A 21961-nucleotide genomic window follows, 5' to 3' on the forward strand; every position below is an offset into this window, starting at 1 on the left:
GCTTTAAGACCGAATAGATAACACTTGAACGTGGTTCTAAACATCGGTACAAAAACTGGTAAAAAATATGATTCGGCTTGCACTAGAAAATCGTTTGTGTTAAAAATGACTTCTAAACTGAAAAATCGGCTGGTCAGTAAAACCGAACCAGAAATTGGTCAGTTTTTGGTAAATCCAAAAACAACATTCCAAAATCGACTAGAATCCAGAACTGAAAAAAAAAAAAAAAAACCAAAGAAAACCCCACTCCCAGCCACGGAGAAGGTTGTGAGGATGCATGAGAAGAGGCAAGGTTGTGAAACAGGTTGCTACATGTATAAGGTGGGATTTGCACGTCACTTGCTTAAACTGACTAATTCATCGGTTTTTTTTTTTTTGTTTTTTTGGTTGCCCACGGTATCCTCTGGCCTAATAGGTCAAGGACTAATTCATCGCGGCTCTGAATTCCATTTAAGAGTTTGCTGGTGGCCAATGAGTTGCTGTATGCATAAGACGGGATTCGAACTCTCGACACTTATTTAAACAGACAAGTGAGCTGACCACTCGACCAATCCAACTTGGTTTCTGCACAGTAATCTGAGCCGAGGTATAACTCCTAATGCCGAGGTATAACTCCGTTTATATGGAGTTTCTGTCCTAAGAGCACATACGTCAAGCTATACTTCTGATTTTGTAGTAACTGTTCTTAAACATATTCAGATGATTCTATTATAGTCGAGATTCTCTCTAACCGAAGATAAGTCACTTTTATTATCTCACTTGGATTCTGATTTATAAGTATAATTAGGCCGAGCTATAACTAACGGATCGAAGTAAATTTGGGCTGAATTATAGCTAATAGATCAATGGATAAATTCAGGCCGAGATATATATTTTATTAGCGGAGTTATAGGTAATAGATCAAGACTTGGTCTTTGAGTAATAGGTGGTAGTTATCGAGTAATACGGAATAGATCAGATTATAACGGTCGAATTTAAGGTATAACGACCGAATTATAGATATAACGACCGAATTATGTGTTGGTAATTTGTGATTTATGAAAATCTTAATATTTTAACTTAATATCCGAATTATAGTTTGTTGCAGTCGAGTTTTAATGACCAAATCAGTTTAATTAATGGAATTTGAACATTTGGGCCAAGTTTAGACCCAATAAACAAGCTTTAGTCTATATTATAAGGTTCTGATTATCAAATTAGTCAACCACTTTTTATTGGTTCACTAATTTAATGGTTTAGTCAATTTAATTGTAGTTCAATTAAAATTATTGAATTATAATAAAATTATACGTTACTTTTGATATATCGTTTATATTTGCAACAATAACAACACAACATATAGTGGGCTTAGCCTTTTTTTTCTTTTCATTTTCTTTTATAGTTTATTTATTTTTAAGGTGTGCCCAATTCTTCTTTCATTCAATTTTTTTCACCTCTTCTCCTTTATTTTCTATTTCAAGTTTTTGAATTACTTAACTATAAAGATTTTATTACTATTTAAACAGATAAAGAGTTAACTATTTAAATAGAGTAACATATATTTTTTCCATTAAATTTATCAAAAAATTTAAAAATATTTTTAAAGTTTATTTTATTTTAATTTTGCCATAAATTTTTTATTTACATTAAATTTATTCTTAACAGTTAAATTTTCAAAAAATATAGAATCAATAATTCAACCATAATACTTGATAACTAGGAGTTAATGATAAAATTTTGTACCTGATGTAGTTGTTTTGAATATTGTCTTTGTGATGTTGCTAAAGTGGTTTTAAATTTCTTAAAAAAATAGCTATTAGAAATACATGTTTAATACAAATAAAAAACTTTTAGAAAAAAGTTGAAATAAAATAAAATTTAAGGATATTCTAAAATTTTTTTATAAACTTTATAGACAAAAAATATATTTTACATTTTTAAATAAATTCCATTAACAAATAACTCAGATTTTAGCTAGAGTCATCAAAATGAGCTAAACCTATTCAGTTGGTTTGTTTACTTGTTTTAAATGGATGAATTTTTGCCTCTAAAAATAAGACTCGTCAAAACAGTATTGGGCAATTGAAACCAATTTGTACTTTCTACTTGCAATTTCGACATTCAATAGAGAGGCAGTCTAGGGTTAAATGACCAGAACGATGACAGTTTTGGCAAAATATATCCTTCCTGCATGTAGGCTGAAGAACATCCGATTTTTTCATATTAACAGAGACAAAGACGAAAGAGAGAAGAAATTGCAAAATCAAGGCAGAATCTAAAAAACGGAGAACATAATCGAAAAAATCTCACCAAAAATCTTAAGGAGGATCCCACTATCCGTCACGTCAGTAAAGGACATGTGGCAATGCCGGATTGGAGGAAGAAAACACGTTAAGGCTGACACAGTGGTGAGCTAGAGCGCAAATCTGGCGACGGGTCGTGTTGAAGCGATGCGCAGGTTGAAACACGGGTCGACTGAAGCTACGGGTCTTTGACACGTGGACGGTTCTGGAGCGTTGATCTCGGACGTAGATCAATGGTTCTGGATGCGTCTAGAACGAAGAAAAGGTGATGGCAGGCAGGGAGCTTGTGGTGGCGCGTGGCGGCACGTTAGGGCATTTCTGGCGACGTGGTTAGGCTCGTTGGACTCAAGACGACGAGACGAAGAGAATGGTGTAGTCACTGACAAAGGAAAATAATGGGAAAGAGATAGTCCGATCCTTTGTAGGAACTACCCGTCATAATGAACTTACAAAATGGATCTATTTATCGTAAAGGGATTCGTTGTTCCTGACTTTGCTTCACCTTAATTGTTATTTGAACAAGTAAAGTTATGTCTTGGTTCGAGTGGGAATAGCATTAAAAAAATTTCAAAATATTTTTGTATTTGTAGGTAGTAAAAGCACTTTCTTTTTATTTATTATTTATTATACAAAGAGGTTGCTGGAAGAAGAAAACATGAAAAAGTATGAACAATTTTTCATGAAAAAAAAATCTATGCTATTGATAACATGTTAGAAACAAGAGAGTAATACGAAGAAAAGGTTGTCTATTATTGAGTGAGTTGAAGAATAATATAATATACAAGACTATATATAGATTCTAGAAAAAAATTAATTGATCCTAATATATTCTAACATTAATGATGAAGTTTCCTAAAAGTATTTTTTAGTTAATTTTGTAATTCATTAAATTAAATAATTTATATCTAATTAATTATATCAAATAATAAATTTGATTAGAATATCACACGATTTAATATAGCTTAATTTATTTAGTATTAGTATAATGATTGATGATATGAAGTTATGATCTCCAGAGAAGAATAAAGATAAGAGTCCCGCTAGGGAGACAATGAGATATGTATACAATAGCTACAATGGGCTATTTATTGAGCCCAATTTTCATTAAAAGAGTAATTAAACGCAAAATAACCCTAAATCCTAATTGCTGTTTACTTTACCCCACCCCCAAATTAATCCTATTTCAAATTTTCTCCCAATTACCCAATCCTTTCGGATCCCACGCTGTGTCTCCCCTATCCAAAATCCTCCAAGTCGCTGCAGAGACGCTATACCGCCTTCACCACCGAACATCCAACCTCATTGGAGTACAACTTCCACTTCAGTCAACCCACCTCTCTTCCGTCACGCCCGCATTTTTCCCGTCGCGAGTCTCCCTCTCATCCCCCGGCAGCCCTGGTCGAGGCCGGCCATTGTCGTTCCGGTCGCGCGTTCTGGTGAGTGGCTCGCCTCTCTCTCCCGTGCCGGTACCCAGCTGGTGGTCCCGTCCTCCCTCCGCCGCCATAGTGCCGTAGATCATCACTGTCGTGTACGCTGAGCAAGTGGGCCCTCTTGCTGCCACGACACCCACCCCCAGCTGAATAGGTTGGTTGATAAATATGTTTAGTTGATGAATTTGGGTTTGATTGTAATTCGATGTTCATGCCAAGAACTTGTTGCTGAGTTTCTTGATGTTCTTTTCATAATTAAGAACACCTTGGTAGGGATTTGAATATTTTAGAACGTATTGACCAAGTTGATGCTGTTGATGGTTGCATTAGTGTTTATTTTAGTGCGGAAAATTTTGCATTGGTGTTTAATTATCTGATCTAGTTAAAATATTTCAAACTCTATGAAACTTTTTCCTTCTTCATTGTTCAGAAATTTTTCTTACCTATAAGCTGCTAAGTATGTTTCTAATTTCACACTGAGCTGGTTCGAAACTATGCTTATGGTTATAGTATGATAAAATTTCTGAAGATGATTGTTTTTAAATTTAATATGTATTTAAAATATCCTCTTAGAAGATGATGATGAGACTTGCTCCATTTGCTTGGTGGAGTTTGAAGATGAAGATGATGTGAGCAAGCACAGAAGGTGTAACCACATATTCCATCTTAGTTGCATTCAGCAATGGATAGAGCGAAATCAATTCTCATGCCCACTTTGTAGGGGTGAGCACGGGTAGCAGGTACCCGATTACCTGTCCGAACCCGAACCGAACCAATTAAATTGGTTCTGAAATCAACGGGTAATCGGGTCCAACCCGAACCAAACCGATGGCTTTTGTTAGTGATTGGTTCGGGTATCGGTTTTGGGGGTGCGGAACCCGAACCAACCCGCGAACCCGATCATATATTAATTAAATAAAAAATTAAAAGATATATATGGATTTTCTATTAGACAATAATTATTCATTATTAATATGTTTGGATTTTAATGAGTTTAGTTTTTAATGTATTTGGTGTTTAACATGTTTGGATTATTTCTATTGATGTTACATGTTTATTGTACTTGTTGAATTTTTAAGATAAAAATTTGGTTTTTTTTATGAATTTCAAAGTCATCGGGTATCCAATTACCCGAACCGAACCAATCTGTTCTTAATCGGTTTGGTTTGGTTCGGATACATGTACAAAAAAAATACAAATCCGAACCAAACCGAACTAATTACATTTTGATCGGTTCGGTTCTAATTTTACCATAAACCCGAACCAAACCGACCCGTGCTCACCCCTACCACTTTGTAGGTCCTTTTTATTTTCTCATAATCTTCATACCAAGGAATTCAATGAATACTAGATCTTATTTTTTTAATTTGTAACTTAGTTTATGTTAGTGGATCGGATACCAGTTTATAGCTAGCTAGTTTCAACATACATCATCTTGTAGATGATCATAGTCATATATACATAGCAATTTAATTTGAGGTTGGTTTTGTTTGACAGTAGCAGTTTTGGAATGTATTTCTACAAAAAATCAATACGAAGAACAATATTTTGCAGAGATTGATGAGTTTCATCAAATTGTTGATGTCAACATATGATTGAATTAACAGTAATAGCTCACATGGGCTGACAAAAATTATTGTAGCGTCTGTCTTTTTTAAAAAAGACTTGGTTTATTAATTTTTTTCCCCTAAATAATTTAGTTTTAACTATTTTACTTGTAAAAAAAAACTATTAAAATAGTCATTCGTATAAAAATATATTGAAATACTTAGTATAGACGGATAAATTTGAATCGTACAATTTACTATGCGACATTTTATTTTATTGAATATAGAAAGTTTTCTTTTGTAAGACGCAGGGTGATGTTTTGCTAGTCACAATTACGTATATGTTCTGTTCTTTTTGTAAAACTCCATGATTTTGTTGCAAATCCTGATAAGTTTGAGAGAGTCACAAGTCTAACAAAATAATCATCCACGTAGCATGTAAAATAACCATCCGGCTACTTAGAGAACTGAACATCCCACATTTGTATACCTATTTATATGTAAACCAAAATTAATAAAATAACCATCCAATTACTAATTAAAACAACCATATGCACATCTAGTAAATTGAGCATTTAGTATATTTAACTTGTGATTACGTAAATAACCATCCACATATGAATAAAAATAACCATCTGTCAATATAGTGAAATGAACATTTTGAATATTCGTCATTGACCACAACTTATAACACTTTTGGGTTAAATTTCTCCTTAATCACATATTCATGATACTAACGGCATATGTTTTATAATTAAAAAAATTTACACTTTGTGATAAATTTCTATTATGGAATATGACATAATTAAGTAGAATTTAGAAATGTAATAACATGTCTATTATAACTTAATAACTTATATCTAACTGCAACAACTCCAAGCATACATGAATTCAGTGAATGGTAAACTAAATCTAATTCAACAATATGACCACGTTCTGTCTCATCAGTTTTTAGCTCAGTCATATCCGTCACTTCCACGACCTGCAATCGAACACAAACAAAAAAAATCAACCAAAGGAATTAAGTGACATATGGTACTATGATATAAATATCAGCAATATAAACTACCAAAAAAATGACTAACTTAAACTGGATTAAGCGTGTTAGTAAAATTTCAGTTTATAATAGACACTATACTCATTATTTTTTAATAAAGTCTTTTAATCAGGCAAAAAGTAAGCAACCATAGTGAAGTAAAAGTAACTCACTAGTTCACTGACGTGATTATGGGATTTGAACTAAATATTGGACAGGACATGAATTTAAAGCACACATGTGTGTAATTAAAAGCAAGCCTAATAATAGAGAATGCAACTGTTATCTTCACATTGGCTAAATAGTATTCTGCCATTTGCCAAAGGATGCAATTAATATAACATTGACAAACAAATTTTATCATGGAGCATATTACAATAACTCCATAATTCTATGAATTGTGAATGAAGCAAAAGCTGTCACAGTATTTGGTTATCACTGGAAACAATGAGACCATAATTGATCACTTGTGTTATGTTGGACAGTTGGAGCCTGTCTTCATGGTGTATGAATTGAAATATTTACATTAGTGCAATCAAAAGGACTATCAATTAATTGAGAATTGAACCAAGAAGTGGTCCTTAAAATTCTCTTTTATGAAAAAAAATCTCTTTTTAAGTTGAATTAAGAAAGTTTTAATTATTATTCTTTGAAAAAAAATCCAAACAATAAAAAATAATATTTAATTACAGTCTCATTGGAGCATTTTAGAAATGAAAAATACTCCTCGTATATCCAAGAAATAAATTTGAGAAACCAAGATGAAGTGAAAACAAGGAAGCATACCCTGTTGTTGCTTTAATGCGTTCTTCCAATGTTGGGTGAGCGGTAGAGTTCCGGCGTCAGTTGAGGCAACTCCCACCAGCCACGGACGACGCTGATGGACGAAGCAGTTGCTGCCAGTGACGGTAGAGGCACGCGAAGGAGACTGGCGCTGCAGTTCTGAACGGCGTCGACGCAGGTTCCAGGTTAGGTGGAGGCGCAGGGATCGGATGTTCAACGGCGAAGGAGGAGGGTTTTTGGGGGTAGGGTGACCGTTGGTTCAAAAAAGGAAAATGGATGAAAATTAGGATTAGGGATTACGTGGTTTTATAAGTGACGGTAACCCTAATTTGTTTTAAATTTTAAATTAAAAAAATTTAAAATTAATTAATTATCCATAATTTAATTTTAATTTCAATTAAACCCCATTGTATCCATTGTACAATAAGACTATTGTCTCCTCATACTTTTCCTGAAGATAATGGTATACGATGAATATATATTATTAAACAATAATTTTAGGAGGTTTTTCTGTGTATACAGTATATTAAAGGAATTAAAGAAATGAATAAATAAAAGAAGGGCTAAGGGCTTCATAAATCACCTGCACAACAAAGGAATGCATCAAACTCAATACAAGAACAGAGAAGAGTAGAAATAGAAAAAGAAGAAAAGGAAATAAAAAAGAAGCTAGATTCACAATACACAATGTCTTCCTCAAGAGCTCTCCTCTAGCTATTGATACATTTTCCAGTCCCTATCTCACGCATAGTTAGTTAGATCCATGGAACTCAGATCTCTCTTTCCTCGACATAAAATCCTTTTTAACATTATTGCCCTTTCTCAATGTATCATTACCCTATCTTTTAAGAATGACATTGTAATCAAGGTCAAAAGTTGGATACTGAACTATTATGTCCTTATATAGCTCCCAAGTGGCTTCATCTTTAGTCATACTCTGCCACTTGATCAATACCTCTTCTTGTCAGCATTTATTTTATTTGATCATGTGGTGTCCTAAATCAGTTGTAGTTGAATCTTACAACCTTGCTCATCAATCAACAAGGACATGGAATGGTCGTGGAGTTAGGTTTGACTTCACATTTTTTGAGTAAATAGATGTAAAAAACTGGATGGATCTTCGTAGTAGAAGAAAGTTCAAGTTTGTAAGCTACCTTGCCAATCCTAGCACTGATTTGAAACAGACCGAAACACCTCATGGAAAGCTTATGATTCTTTCTTAATGCAACCAAATTTTGGCGATATAGGTGAAGCTTGACGGAAACAAAATCACTAAAAATTTAATGTCACGCCTTTTTCTATCTGTCCGTGCCTTCATTCATTTCTGAGCTCTATCCAAATTCCTTTTCAACACTGCTAATATCAAGTCTGTTTGTTGTAGCTGTTCTTGTAAAGAGGATGTCTTCAACGGGTGTGGTTCATATTTGAGGATGGAAGGCGGATCTCTCTCTTGAAGATCACTTTAAATGGAGTCATCCCAAAAGCGAGCATCTTTGAAATCAGAGAAATCCTAATTGGTATCAAACCGAAAAAGAAAAACAAAATCCTAATTGAAATTTTGTAAGGTTGTTAAATCCATTGTTACAGTTTATTAGCATTCTTCACCACCAGCCTTCATGCACAGCAATCCCCTAGTTAAATTATTAGGGCTATTAATCAAACGACCTTGTTTGAAAGTATAGAGATTTATCTGTTCCATTTTAAAAATTTTCTCTTTATATGTGCATTTGTAACAGTCAAGTTAGCACAATGGAATCACGTCAGATTTTTTTTGTTAGATTTGACGAATTCATATGAATAGAAGAATTCATATATCTAACTTTTAAAAAGATTAAGGACTTAAAAATATTTTTAAATAATTAAAAACAAAAATATTTATAGGACAAAAGATAAGAAATTTATTCATCCTTTTCTTAAACAGTGAAATAAAAATATAAGGCTGTATTTGTTTCTGAAAACAAAATAAGACAAGACACTAAGAATAAGACATAAAGGATAGAGATAAATAATTTAGTGTTTTTGTATTATGTTTGATAATGAAATAGAATAAATTATAAAAATTTAATTTATTCTCATTTTTTTATTCAAAAAATTTGAGAAAAAATATAATTATAAAAAATTAACAAAAAAATTTATTTTTTTGTTAGTGTCTGTATCTTTTTTGTCCGGATAAATACAAAATATATTAATTTAATATCTTTGAACACAGTGCTTGTTTGAGTGCCAATATCTTGATAAAAAAGATTTTTTTTCAATGAAAAAAGATCTTTTTTTATTTTTTAGTGTGTTTGACAAATTTCTAGTAATAAAAAGAAAAGTACTAGAAAAATTAAAAAACAAAAAATCTTTTTTGAAAAGCTACAATTTCCATCTTTTTTAAAAGATTTTTTTCTTTAAAAAAAAGATGTTTTTTACATAATAAATAAACAAAAAAGTACTTTTATATTATTATACTTAAACATAATTGATAAATAAAAAGATCTTTTGGCATAAAATATTTAAACATAAAATTACTTTTATTTTTTCATAAAAAATTTTTAAAAAAATAATTCAAAACAAAATCTTTTCTCAAAAATTTACCTAAACAAACCCATAATATTTTTATCAATATCTTATCTACTAAATATAATTTTGTATTTTATATTAGGAAAAACTACCAAAAGTACCCATGAAGTTTACGAACGCTGACAAAAGTACCTATAAACTAAGGAAATTAACGTTGTACCCATGAAAGATGGGTTCCATATGACAAAAGTATCCAAATCCTAATTTTTTGTTGATTTTTTAATAAAATTTTTAAACTACCCCACCCTAACCCCGTTCTACCGCACTCCCTCTCTTCTCTTCTTCCTCTCTCCTCACTTATTCCTCAAAAACCCTCATAGAATCACAAAAATTCTCCTCCTACCTCCTCATTGCCGTCCGCCACCCACCTACTCCATTACTGCCAATCTCTTCCCCTCTCACTGCTTCTCATTCTCACTATTAAGGTGACTACAACACCTTCATCGCACACCTGGGACCCAACCTGAGAAGAATCCTGCGGTGTTGCGCCTGTTTCAACCGAGGAGAACGTCGTCGTGGCGCGTCTGACTCAGCCGAGGAGAACACCGTCGTCGCACACCTGAGAAGAGAGAGGGGTCGTGGTACTCTTGCATGCAGAAAGCGGGTTCGGTGGTAAAGAGAAATCAGAGAAGAAAGGGAGGCGGCACTGTGGATGGAGGTTCTGTCATTGACGATGTTACAGTCGGTCGGCGAAGAAAAATGTATTTCTTTTTTTTAAAATATTTTTATTTTATTTTTCTTCTTTTCAGAAATTGATTTAGTTACTACTAAAATGATACTTTTTTTTTAAATCTGTTTCTATTTTTTATGAAGGCTGAGATTGATTTACAGAAGATCCAGTTGATGGTTACTTCTACTTTTGATTTTTGTTGAAATAAATTTCAAATTGAATGAATGAATTTGTTGATTTTTTATGGTTGATGGCTTTTTCTATTTCTAATTTTGCTAAAGTGAATTGAAATTGGATGAATGGATTTAAAATTTTTTATGTTTTGAGTAATTTTTTGGTGTTTGATTAATTTGGTTTGGATATGAATTATAAACTTATGATTGAATCGGTTGAGGTTCAATCCTCTACCACTACCACCACTACCATTGATTTTGGTTTGGTTTGTTGTAGGAGTAGTTTTGGACTCCATAATAAGAGTTGGTGCAAATTGAGTTATGAAAGGTTGAAAAAGTGAGTTGAGATTAAGTGTATGGTAGTTTAAAAATTTTATTAAAAAATCAATAAAAAATTAAAATTTAGATACTTTTGTCATACGAAACTATTTTTTATAAATACAACATTAATTTTTTTAATTTATAAGTACTTTTATCAACATTCGTAAACTTCACAGTACTTTTGTAATTTTTTCTTTATTATCTTAGTATCCCGTCTCTGCAAATAAATGTTGCCTAAGGGATTTGATAATGCCGTCTTCGCCCTGCTGATTGCATTGGACATATTTTATTGGGGGAGCGAATTATTAAAGCTGAGCAATTAGGATGATAATTTTGATGACAACTCAGAAAGACAGACAAAGGATGTGACGTTGATGATAATTGGGTATATAAATGACTAACTTTTGTGGAAAAAAAACGTAATTTTTTATTATTAAAAGGTTTAAGAAAAAAGTGAAACTAAAACGTATTTTAAAAATTAAAAAATTAAATTAAATTAAATTACATATTTAAAATTTTCAAAATCTTTAAAATAAAAAAAAATTATACATTACTCTTAATTATTTGTCTTATAGTTATTCATAAAAAGATGAAAATAGCCCTTCAATCATAAAATAAAAATTATAAAGACAAAAAGATAACATACTAATTTGAACCTTGAAGAAACTTACACTGCTATGCAGGGAAGTCATGTGCAGAAATTTTATTTCTTTATTTATTATGAATTATATTGTTTGTAAAATCTCATATAAAAAAAAGATTTTGTTTACAAAATACTTAAAAGTAAAATTACTTGCATCAATTTGAGCTAAACGTATAAAAATAACAAATTTATTAAAAGTAACAATACTTTTTCATATTCCAAAAATTATATATATCATGTTATTGTATATTGATTAAATAATTATGTATCTATTTTATATATTATTTCTTAATTTGAAAAATTATGATTTATATAATTGATACATTAATTTTAATTGAAAATAATTAAAATAATAAATTTTAATCTTATTTCCTACATTATACATGACAAATTATTAAATTTATAAAGACTTAAATTTAATATTTGAAAATATGATAACATTATGTTGCTACAATTTACTTCTTCATTGTTCAAATAAAATTATTCAATTTGAGTAATTTATTTTTTACTTTTAAAGGTATAAATTGTAATTATTAATGAGGAATGCTAGGGGACCAGCAATTTTTGTGATTTGTAGTCATCAAATAGCCATCAATAATGGTTTTAATAGTGTGAGATTTTATCCAATGGCTCACTTTTTTTTGCTGGTTACATGCTGGCCAAAATTTAACAAAGTTGCTGGCATCTAGACTTTTCCATTATTAATTATGATAAATGATATGCCTAGTAAATAAAATAATTAAAACTTATTTTACTTTTATTTTTTTAAAATCAAAGTATTATTGGTTTTTAGAAAAATCAAATAATATTTTTTAGTAAAAATTCTTCTTTCAAATGTATCAAATATGTTTAAAATTTAATAAAAATACTTTATTATTTTAAAAAGTGTTTTTTCACAAAAAAATTCTAATCCAAATAGAATATTTTTTGAGTAATGGTATATATTCAAGTTTTTTTATGAACCAAGTCTAACCAAGTTAAATAATAAGATTTGGAATAATACTAACTATAACTAATTTTTGTTATGTTAAACTAATTTAGTTATACTTGGTTAACAAAAATACTTAGATGTATAGCATTTTTTTTTTCTTTAGGTTATTCAATGTATTTAATATTAATATTATTTCTCTTTAATAAGTATAGATGAACTTAAAAGACAATCATACTTGCTTTGCATATAATGACTTCTTTCTTATATAATAGTATTTAAATATAGTATAAATATATCGATCTAAAAATATTTTTATAATATATTATTAAAATTTGTCTTTTACTATATTATTTTAAACAAGAAAAACAAAGAGAAATAGAAAAAAAAAATGGTGATAAATATAAAATAGATCTCTATAATTAAAAATGATTTTTTTTCATTCTTTTTAAATTTTCTATTTCTTTGCTTTTCTTTATCTACTTATTTATAATATATTAAAGGTGAAATTAAATATTATCTTAAAAAACTAATACATAATATAAGTAAAAAATATTGCACATACATCTTAATAATAAAGTTGATATATTTTTTTCATTTAATATTTTTTTCGTCCATCTTTAGTTTTTTTTCTTTAGTTTACTAATATTAATTCGCTTCGTTTACTTTTCTTAATTATCATAGGGTATAAAAAAAATATTAACAATAATACTTATTAAAATCTAAATTAAAAGATAATTATTCTAAATAGATTCTAAAAAATCACAACAAAAAAGTTTATATGTGCTCATTTATTTTTTGATAAGAATTATCATTATTTTTTAAAATATTAAACTAAATTTTATCATAAAATAAAATAGGAGAAAAGAGTCAAACAAAAGAATATTAATTTAGGACAATTATGATTCTAAAATTTTTCATTTAATCAATTATAAGTAGCATAAGTAATTATCATTAACTTACAAGTGTAAACAATTAGTTAATAAAACTTAACGAAAATAGATTTAATATTAATTTTAAATTTATTTATTAAAATAGTTTCTTATATACAAAAAAAATTAATTCATTATGGCTTTACAAAATTTGTGAGTCTATAATTTTAGTTTCTTTTTTTTTTTAAATTTGACTACAATTTGGTTTAGTAAAATTTTTTGAAGAGGTATTTATGCTTTTTAAAAGTACAAATTTTTCATTTTGTGTTTGGTAAATCAAAAAGAGTATGTGCTTATGTTTGTAACTTTTAAAAGATCAGAATACTTTTGAAAGCAATTAAGGTGGAGCTTTTCAAAGTTAGTTTGTATTTTTCAAAATTTAAAAGTCTAATATAACCTTATATATTAACTAATTTTTGAATTTATCGTTTAAATTTATGTCTTTTATAGTATTTTTAAATTTTAAAAGCAATTTTACCAAACGTAATTGTTTTTGTTTGTGTTTATTAAAAATAATTTTTAATTTAATTTATCAAATATAAATGCTACACTTTTTAAAAAGTAGAACCGAACGGATTTGCTGGCATCGACGTCGAGGAACAGCGACGAGGACCGAACGACGAGGAGCAACGACGAGATCCAGTGACTGAACGACGAAGAGCAGTTCGGTGACGAGGAACAGCGGCAGCGGATTCCCTTCCCCCTTTTTTCCCACCTTCTCTTTCCCCTCTTCTTCCATTAAAAACCCACCTCCCCAGCGTGATTAACTCTTCCCCTATTCCCCAACCTTTAACCCGGTTTTTTTTTTTTTTTATATTTTTTAATTAGGGATAATTTGGTAATAAAAATTAAAATTTTGATAAAAAGAACGATTTTAAAGTTAAGTTAAACGTTTGGGACCATTTTGTAGCGAAAAAAAGGCCGAAGATAAAATAAATTTTCAACTTCTACCTTAGAGACCAAAATCTTAAACCTTTTTACCAAATTAAGCCTCCATATATCTTTCACTTAAAGATGTTAATTAATGACTTAATATTTTATTTTTTAATAAATATTTTTCACCAATAATATTAATGATGCACAAAATTTATTATTTATTTTTTCTATTAACCCTTATTATTTATCTATTGTCAATTTCTAAGTTATTCTTGATAAGTCCTGCTCATGAAACTATCCATACTACTATCCTATATCATAATTTAGTTAACAAGAATGATGAGATTAGCTTTTTTCCTAAGATTTATCATTAATTAATTTATTGAAAAAGATTTTAATAAATTTATTTCTTTAATTAATGAATATCAGATAAATTAATTTATTGTGAAATTCTATTTTATCCTTAAAATTTTAGCACATTAAATTTAATACTTATACTTTGAAATGAGTTTAGTTGATAAAATTAAAATATAAGTAATATTATTCGTATACAAATTTTTATTAATATATTATAGTGGTGCTCACTTGAACAATTAAATTTAACTTATACTAATATTAAAATTGTCCTATTTATTATTCTAGTCATTTAAAAAATATATATATTTTTAACTTATTTTACATTCAATTAATTAAATTAAAAATATATTTAGTGACAATTTCAATTAATATATCATTTTTTCCAATAAAACAAATTAACAACACTTCCCTTACTAGTAAAGTATTATTTTCTATTAAGCAACTTTTTTTTATTAAGCAAATATGTAAGCTCATTTTTATAAAAGAATAGAAATTTTATAAAGCCTAACTTGCTCAATGATGCAGTTTTAAATATATTTACTTAAACTAGTTTGAAGCTAATTTGGACAAAAAAGACATTTTCAAATCAATTAAACTACCCAAAAGATGTAATGATTGCATACCTACCATACAATTTCTGTGAATGTCCACAAAATTTTCTTTTCTTAAATCTAGACCATTTGTATTTTTTTTATATTAAATCTGGCTAGTTACAAACAATAGAATAGTCATATTCCAAAAAGTACATTGGAACAGGTAAAAAGCTTCCGTTTAGGAAATATTTGCAACAATAACAACACAACATATAGTGGGCTTAGCTATTTTTTTTTCTTTTCATTTTTTGTATAGTTTATTTATTTTTAAAGTATGTCTTCTTTTATTTAATCTTTTTCACCTCTTCTCTTTTATTTTCTCTTTTAAGTTTTTAAAATTACTTAACTATAAAGATTTTATTGCTATAGATAAAGAGTTAACTATTTAAATAGTGTAAAATATATTTTTTTATTAAAATTTATCAAAAATTATAAAATTATTTTTAAAATTTATTTTGTTTTAATTTTATGTTAAAAATATTTTATTTTTATTAAATCTATTCATAACAGTTAAATTTTCAAAAAATATAGAACCAATAATTTAACAATAATGCTTAATAACTAGGAGTTAATGATAAAATTTTGTATTAGATGTAGTTGTTTTAAATATTGTCTTTGTAATGTATGTTGTTGCTAAATTAGTCTTAAACTTCTTGAAAAATTAGTTGTCATAAGTAATTTTTTTTTGATACAAATTGAAAATTTTTAAAACAAAGTTAAAATAAAATAAAATTTAAGAATATGTTAATTTTTTTTGTAAATTTTATAAAAAAAAATATATATATTTTACCTTTTTAAATAAATCCCAATATCCCATTAACAAATAACTAGGATTTTAGCTAGAGTCATCAAAATAAGCTAAATACGTTCAATTAGTTTGTTTACTCGATTTAAATGGATAGATTTTTGCCTCTAAAAATAAGACTCCTCAAGATGAGATGATTAATGAGATTAACCTAATATAAAAAAATATATGTTTTTTTAAAGTATTTTTAGATCGAAAGTGTTTATTTTCAATTTTTTATCAAAAACTTTTTTTCCCAAAGCTTTTCACTTTTCATTTCAACTAATTTTTTTAAAAAATATATTTTAAAAAAATAAAAAATAAAAAGGCCAATCCATATAACATGCTAATTTAGGCAAATCAAGTTAGTTTGTGCGATAACCATAATTTTAGCTTGTCATTCTCTCTGACCAATATATATATATATATATATATATATATATATATATATATATATATTATCAAAAGGCAGATACTTTTATTAGATGGAATAAATGATCCATATTAAACTACAATTAAAAGGAAAAAACGAAAAGTGCCAACTAAAACAATACGCAATAACCATTAAAGTAAAAGAGAAATGAATTGATGGGTTTTCAAGAGCTCTTCATGCAATTTCTGTCACCAAAGGAGAAAATTTTCGGGAGCCAGTAAAAATTACTTCATTCCTTGCTCTTCAATTCTCTCATGTTGTGTGAGCTGCTAAGGCTCTCAATCGCTGATAATCTCCACTCTTTTGAAAGGATTCGGCCAATTGCATCCACTATTAACAAGGATTTTCAGCTCAGAGAGAAATGGATAGTTAGTTGTCGCTCCAAGCTTCAATGGTGTCGAGGTATGACCAGAGGCAATAGAAAACAGACTCTTCTTCCAATCCGCATCTTAGACAGTCTAGGTTCACTGCAACAATTCTTGAATTTAATTTCTTCTTAACTGGTAAGTCCTTGTGCATCACATTCCACAAAAAGCTTTTAATTTTTGGTGGACACTTTAGCTTTCAAATTGAGGACCATAGTGAGTTTTTTTGACATTGTTCAGGTAGAAATTCAATGGGAGGGTGAAAGAATTAGAAAGCAACCTTGTATCTTGAAGCCATCGAGTAACTCCCGTTTTTCATCTTCATTCAGGTCAGTGTGTCTTCTCCTTCTTGGATGACTGTTTTGAGTATAACTATTGCTACTTCTGTACTGAAAATGCTGGTTATCAATGTCTGATTCCATTTTCTATCTGCCTGAATTAACTTTGAAACCCATTCTGGTGTGTGTCTTGTATTGGCATTAAGAATATGGGTTATAGCAATAAACTCAGGAACCCATGAATCCTCTTTAATACTTACTGAAATGCTTCTGCCAATTTTCTAAAACAAACCCTTTTTCCAAAATCTTTCTTCCCTCCAACACACTCCCCCATTCCAAGATGGATTATTTCCAACTTCACCTCTCAAAGAGTTAGAAAATCTATAATATTCGCTTTTATAGATTTTATGTATTACTGAATGGGACTTAGTCAGAATTCTTCATCTTTATTTAGCTAGCATAGCGAGATTGAATGCCTTCAAATCTTTGAAGTTTAAACCCCCTTGAAGTCTCGGTCTATATGAAATTTTTCAACTAATCCACTGCATCGTTCTCTCTGTATTTTTCTGTCCCACCAAAATTGCATCATTGCTCGCTGAATATCTTCAATCAATGTCTTTGGGAGTTTGAAACAATTGAGGGTATAAATAGGAATTGCTGCTGCCACTGCCTTGATTAACACCTCCCTACCACTTGAAGAACGAAGTCCCCTTTTCCAGTGTTGCAATTTTTGAGAGACTTCGTGCTTGCTTGGGCGCCATTAAATCAATAAAAAATATATTTTTTTCAATGAAAAAATATCTTCTTTTATTTTTTAGTGTGTTTGGCAAATTTCTAACAGTAAAAGTAAAAACACTAGAAAAAATTAAAAAAAAAAAATCTTTTTTGAGAAACTACAGTTTACATCTTTTTTTAAAAGATCTTTTCTCCTTAAAAAAAGGTTTTTCACATAATAAATGAACAAAAAAGTACTTTTATCTTATTTTACCCAAACATAATTGATAGATAAAAGATCTTTTTACATGAGATATTCAAACATAAAATTACTTTACTTTTGTAAAAGATCTTTTAAAAGAAATTATTTAAAAAAGATCTTTTCTGAAAATGGCATTCAAACAAGCCCTTTATCCTTAATATAGTTAAAAGTATCCCTTTTAGATCTTTGCATAACTGCCAGCAATCCCAAATACTTATCTTGATTGCCTACGTGGGGAACCTGTAACGTACTAGCTAGCTGATCACGCACCTTGATGAATCTATATTTGATGGTAATTTTTTGTTGGAATTGAGTGGATTTTGTCACCTAAACCTACACTTATTCCCTTAAATAGCATGTTTTTGAGTTTTTCTCCTAAATTATGCTTGATTGTGAAAACATGCTCTTTTGTGCTTAATTTAATCAATTTTATCCCATTTGTATTCCATTCGATACCTTGATATTTTTAGTGAGTGATTTCAGGTGTAATAGGTAGGAATGGCTTGGTGGGAATGGAAGAGGAGCATGCAAGAGGGAGAAAACATGAAGAAACAAAGGAGAAAAGTATTGCGAAGTATGCGTGCTCACAGCCTCTTGTGCGTACGCACAGCCTGAGATTTGGCCAAGTGTGCGTACGCACAGGTACCAACGCGTGACTTCATTAAAAAGTCACGTGGCTCGCATTTTGAAGGTTTTGGAGGCCTAAATCTGATGGCCGAGAGCTCATATGGAAGGGGCAATACTTGAGGAACCATAGCATATCATTAGGAGTAGTATTAGATAGTTTTAGGAGGCTTTAGGTTTTAGTTTTTCTCTAAGTTTTCTCTCAACTTTCTTAGGATTTTCATTAGGATTTACATTCCAAGTGCTATTTCTATTTTTGATCTTGGATTTTTGTTTGCCTCCATTGTAAGTATTTCTTAGTTTCTTCCTTTTATTGCTACAATTTTGACACTCTTTCTTGTAGTTAAAGACATATTATTAATATATATACTTTTTTTGCAATTTTGATTTCTTGTTGATGAGTTTGATAATTGATGATTGTTATATGCTTGGTTGAGTTAGTATTGTTGATTTTGATCATTTGTTGCTGATAGTTTCAAGTATTTTCCAATTTTGCCATGTTTTATGATTATGCCTACCAAGTGTTTGTGGAAATGTCAATTTTGATTATGAGGTAAATTTCCACCTCTTGGCTTGGGAAAAATGAGCATATGGATTACTAGAGTTGTAATGTCCAACATTTAGTGATAATTCTTGGATTGTTAATTGTTATTGTTTCCACTAACGCTAACTTTTTGCTAAGGCAATTAGTAAGTGAGTTAAGATTTGTGGATTAAGAAAAACTATGCTCACTTGACATACTCTTTGATGTTAAGGGTTAACTAAGTGATATTAATCCATCACAATTGTTATAGTTGTGGTTACAACAAGGAAAGGATTCCCTAGCTTACCCCAAGCCAAGCTTCCATTTATGCTTTGAATCACACACATATACATCAATCACTTTTACATCTTACTTGTTCATATTATATAGGTAGTTCTTTAATTGGTTTATTGGTTCATTAGTTGCAATTTTGATTGTTCTTTTATTCCTTTAATTGTTTACTTTTTCATTAAAAATCATCTTGCTCTTCGCAACCAAAATTGGTGCACTTGCGGTCACTAGTCTTTGGGAGACGACCCAGGATTCTACTCCCGGATTAAATTGGTTTTAAAATTGTGACATATCTAATCTAAACTTTGGTTGTGAGTCGCTTTATCGGTTGGGACTATACATGCAATGCTGAATTCCATCTTTTCTCCCTTTTTGGAGAAAGAGATTTCCTAACCGACGATCCGGCCCCCACAAGGATAAGGATGTTTTTGCTGAAAAAATTGAGGATTTATCTAGGTTGACCATTTGTCCACTAATCTCCTCACAGGCTTGTAGGATCTTAATTAGGTGGTTGCACTCTTCTTCTGTAGCTCTAGTAAGAAGTATTGAGTCGTTTGCAAAGAAAAGATAACTGAATTTCGGACATCGATGATTAAACGTCAATCCAGAAATATTTTGTCTCTGTTCTCCTCTGTAGAGCAGGTGGGAGAGTCTCTCTGCACAAAATAAGAAAAGGTAGGAGGATAAAGGGTTGCCTTGTCGCTGCCCTCTACATGGTTTAAAGAAACCATGAGGTTGTCCATCCACAGTAACAAAGTAAGAAAATATTGTCACAAACTCCTTAATCTAGTTCATCCATTTATCATAGAATCTGAGTCGTTTCATGATTTTCCAAATAAAACACCATTCCACCCTATCATACGCTTTACTCATATCAAGTTTCAATGCTAAGTCAAACTCTCCATAAGTCTTATTCTTTAAAAAGTGCATAAATTCATGCACTTTGATAAAAGCACTCTGATTGTCACTGATGACTCTGTTCATAATATATTGTAGTCTATGTAGCAGAATTTTTGAAATGATCTTGTAAAATACACTGTTGAGGCTTATCGGCCTAATTTCTTTCATAGATGTAGCATGTGGGATTTTAGGGATAAGATAGATATGGGTATGTTTGAAAGCTTTTAAAATCTTACTTCCTGAGAAAAACTTCTCACTACTCGGTTCACATAAGCTTGAATTACTTTCCAGAAAAATTGAAAGAATTTGGTCGTAAAACCGTCGTCCTAAGGGCTGAGAATGTATTAACAGAAAAAACTACAGTCTTGATCTCTCTATCAGTAACTGGTCTTGTAAAGGCTCTATTGGTAGTAGCAGACACTTTAGTAGGTAGATCTTGAAGTGCCTTTTCCGGGTCTCTGGGGTGAGAAGAAGTAGATAGATCTTTAAAATAGTTTTCTACTATCTTCGTAATGTGGTCTGGCTCCGTGGCTGCCGTGTTTTCTTCATCATATAACATGTGAATTCTATTTCTTTTAATCCGAGTTTTGAACTTAAAGTGGAAGAATTTTTTATTCCGATTACCCCACCGAAGTCACTATACTCAAGATTTCTCTTTCCAATAGCATTCTTCCTCCTCTATAGCATCCTCCAGTTTAGCCTCCCATACACGAATAGCCACTCCATCCCCCTGCTCTCTTTTAGTCGCTTCTATTGTAATTTTCTCTTTAAGATGGGAAATTATAGTTTTTGAGTTCGAAGAAGAATTTTTCTACCATTCAACTAACTTGTGCCGGCACTTCTTGAGCTTGCCTACTAATCTAAATATTGGAGAGCCCAAAATGTCCTCATCCCAGATTTCTTTAACCAGGTTCTTTACCTTTTCATTTTCACACCACCTCTCTTGAAACCTAAATCTCCTTTTAAACCTTCGTTCTTCTCTGTTTGAGCACAACAACCTCGGCTTCTAATCTGAACCATTTTCGTCTAGGTGTAAGACAAAAGGAATCTGAAAATACTAAATGCCAAGTCACTGTTACCAGAGCTCTATCAAGTCGTTCCTTCACAAAATTGCCTCCAAATTGATGTTTTGACCAAGTAAATTTGTCTCCTTCATAACCCAAATCCACCGGCTCTCCTTTGTTGATGAAGTCATTAATATTTTGAATTGTAGCTGTTGGTTTTGGTCTTCCACCTTCTTTCTCATGATGTGCCCTGATCGCATTAAAATCTCTAATCACAATTATTTGCACCCTTTCATTCTCCAACAGCCGCAACACTTTATAGTATTGTTCATCTCTTTGTTTTTTTTTTCGTATGTAAATACACCCCCCATAACCTCCCACTTTAAGTTAGATTACTGCTCCTCTAGTACAAAGTGTATTAGAAAAGAATTGTGGTTGACAATATGAATTTACTCCTGCCTTCCAAACCACTGCCATTCCTCCTAACAAACCTATTGGATCCACCGTGAAAACTGAATTGAAACCAATCCTCCTTAGAGTTCCTTCAACTATCGAGTCATTACTCTTGGTTTCACTTAAGAATAATACCTCGAAGGAATGGGATTTATGAATTTCTTTAATGTTGTGAACTGTCAGGGGTTTTTCCA

Source organism: Arachis hypogaea, chromosome 15 (assembly GCF_003086295.3).
Source record: "Arachis hypogaea cultivar Tifrunner chromosome 15, arahy.Tifrunner.gnm2.J5K5, whole genome shotgun sequence".
Lineage (NCBI taxonomy): Eukaryota > Viridiplantae > Streptophyta > Magnoliopsida > Fabales > Fabaceae > Arachis > Arachis hypogaea.